We start from the raw sequence: 3,228 nt of genomic DNA, 5'->3' as shown, positions 1-3,228 counted from the left end.
ACATTTTAAAAGCTGTGCAGACGCTAAAATGGATTGCCAGAAGCAGAAAACATTGCACAAGTGATGTAAAGTTTAAATTAGGAACATTGCAAGATTATGAAGGCAATTAAAGAAGAACAACCCGAGAATTGCATATTAGAACAAGTTCAAAAAGTGTAAATGCGAAAATTGAAGTGCGTCAAGCTAATTGGCGATTCTCACGTTAAAGTGAATTAAGAACGCTGCACTGAATGGATTGTGCTGACTGGGAATTGTCAATTAGAATGACAAAAGCTGAATATTAATGAATTTAATGTGAGCACGGATATTTTGGCCACGTAATTATTGTGTTAGCTTCACTAAAAAGTCCTCTCTTTTCTGTTTTGTCTTGCACCAAGTGAACGGAGGTTGTGATTTATTTACTATAAATGTTTTTTTAAGATCCAGTCTCTTGCTATTTGCATTTTATTTGAGTATGGTAATGTGGAAAAACCCAAGACTAGCCTACTTATTGACATGTGCAGAACTTGTTTTAAAAAAATTCACAGATGCGCATTGCTCCTATTAAAATCTTGGTGCAATTTATATTCTAACAAAGTCATGGATTTTATAAGCAAACCCGACTACATTATTCTCTTAGAATTGCATGTTTTTTTGCGCTGATCAAATGTGCTAACTGCATTTTATAAGGCAAGCTAGAGGTGCCAATTTGAACAGAATCTCATTAAGAAGCAAGAAAGTCAATTGCATGGATAACGGGGTTTGACTGGGAGCAACAAACTTTTCTGAAAAAAGGTTTTATGCTAGACCCACGTTTCTACGAATGAAGAGAGTGCAGTGAGCAGAAGGGGGTTTTCTTCACAATATCAGGCCAAACTATATATGGTATTTCACAATATCCCAAATCTCTTAGCTAAAAAATAAATCAGGTTTGTAAGCAGTTGTAAAGAAAAACTAAATCAATGTTTCAATGCATCCTACCTTGGAAGAACCAAGAACACTTTTTGAAGCTGAACACGTATATCAGCACAAAAACATTGTGTGCCACGTGGGCCAGACTCGAAATCAGCATAAATCTTAGAGTGCACTGTTTAGGATTTCTCTTAATTCTTTTCAGACATCTAAAAATATTCCACCTCTAGTAACACTTTTCAGGTCTCGGCTAGACGAAAGCAAAAGCGAAGCTTTTGCTGTCTAGGCCGACACAACTTATGTTGTCACTTTTGGGGGAATGTGGACAGCAGACTGTTACCCGCTTCTCCTGGCGGAGATTTGACCTCGTGGGCGCGCACGCCCAGCCCGGCGCCGTGCACGTCCCCTGCCACAGATTCCTTGAGCACACACATACACACATGCACACGCAGGCAGGAAGACACACACACACGCGCGCACTCCCCTACTTCCCCCCACTCACCGCCCCCCCGCCGCATACACACAGGAGCGCACCTACACACACGCACGCACACACACATACAGAGACCCCGCCGCCGCCACCGCCACCGCCGCATACATACAAGCGCACCCCCCTCCCCTCCCCTCCCCTCCCCCCGGCCGCCGCCGCATACATACATGCGCCCCCCCAAGCCCTACTTACCGCCATTCTAAACTCTTGCAGCCTCTGCGGGGCTCTCCCTCGGGCATGGGAGCCCCGCGTCACCAGCACTGCTTCTCTCCGTGGGCGCGTGCGCGGGCTTCCGAAGACGGAAGTCCCGTCCCACGGAAGGTTTCGGAACAGGATGGCTCGGACTGATTCAGCAGTTTCAAATCCCAGGATACTCCTTATAACCTACACATTTTAGGAGTTTGAGGTTTGTGTTATGCTGCCACCTTCTGGCTGTTTTATGCTATGGGTTAAGCACATTTTAGATCATAGGTCTAAAAACAACGTCGCTATTGTGTTTAGTGATACTGATGCATCATTCATGCACATTAATTCATATGTATTTACAACGCCCCCGCCCGGTCACTCCGAAGATGGCGGTGTCTGTGTTCCCTGGCGTGCGGCTCCTGACCATCGGGGACGCCAATGGCGAGATCCAGCGGCACGCCGAGCAGCAGGCTTTGCGGCTGGAGGCCCGGGGAACCCGCGAGGCCGCTCTCATCGCCCTCTACAACCATGAGGAAGTGTGTGTATTTAAATGTTCTGTGTCGCGTGAAACGGAGTGCAGTCGGGTTGGCAAACAGTCATTTATCATCACATTGGGCTGCAACAGTGTACTAATACAGTTTGCAACGCCAAACGATTTCTGCTCGTTTTATAATATTCTGAAGAACAGCCGGGGCCACAGCATGGAGCGGTCGGTCTTCAGCGAACGAACAGAGGAGTCCTCTGCTGTGCAGTATTTTCAGTTCTATGGGTATTTATCGCAGCAACCGAACATGATGCAGGACTATGTACGGACAGGCACGTACCAGCGGGCCATCCTGCAGAACCACACAGATTTTAAAGATAAGGTCGTATTAGATGTTGGATGTGTCTCCGGAATCCTGTCCTTTTTTGCAGCACAGGCCGGTGCCAGGAAAATCTATGCAGTGGAGGCCAGTTCCATGGCACAACACGCAGAGCCTTTAGTAAAGAGTAATAATCACACTGACCGGATTCTGGTCATCCCAGGGAAAGTGGAAGAGGTCTCGCTCCCAGAGCAGGTGGACATTATCATTTCGGAGCCCATGGGCTACATGTTGTTCAATGAACGTATGCTGGAGAGCTACCTGCATGCTAAGAAGTTCTTGAAGCCCAATGGTAACATGTTCCCGACTATCGGTGATGTCCACCTGGCACCTTTCACTGACGAGCAACTCTACATGGAACAGTGTACAAAGGCCAACTTCTGGTATCAGCCTTCGTTTCATGGTGTTGATTTATCCATCCTCAGAGGCGCTGCAGTTGACGAGTACTTCAAACAGCCTGTCGTGGATACTTTTGATACAAAGCACACGTTCACTCTCGGGCAAGTCGGCGCTGAATAACAGGTGTAAATGTTTTTAAAACTATACACAAAATACTGTAAACAGCAAAGATTGTAATTTGCATGTGCGTGTCATGAAATACTGTAAACAGCAAAGATTGTAATTTGCGTGTGCGTGTCATGTCTTGGAGCGTGCTCTATTCTGCAGGCTCGAGGGCCACACAAAATTTTTTTTAATGGGCACTGCGTGTAAAGAACACTTTATGCATTCGTTCCAGCTCCATAGTTTGTTTTCCTTCTCTTCTATAGCGTGAAACAAGTCTCCGTAGAAGTTAAAGCA

General features: G+C 46.2%; 1 pseudogene; it reads left to right on the top strand.

Moving 5' to 3' along the window:
• Positions 1-1,945: 1,945 nt before the first annotated feature.
• Positions 1,946-2,949, top strand: LOC144773881 (histone-arginine methyltransferase CARM1 pseudogene; annotated as a pseudogene).
• The last annotated feature ends 279 nt before the right edge of the window (positions 2,950-3,228 follow it).

The sequence above is a fragment of the Lissotriton helveticus genome, chromosome 8 (assembly GCF_964261635.1).
Source record: "Lissotriton helveticus chromosome 8, aLisHel1.1, whole genome shotgun sequence".
Lineage (NCBI taxonomy): Eukaryota > Metazoa > Chordata > Amphibia > Caudata > Salamandridae > Lissotriton > Lissotriton helveticus.
This window is presented reverse-complemented; position numbering and strand designations above follow the sequence as displayed.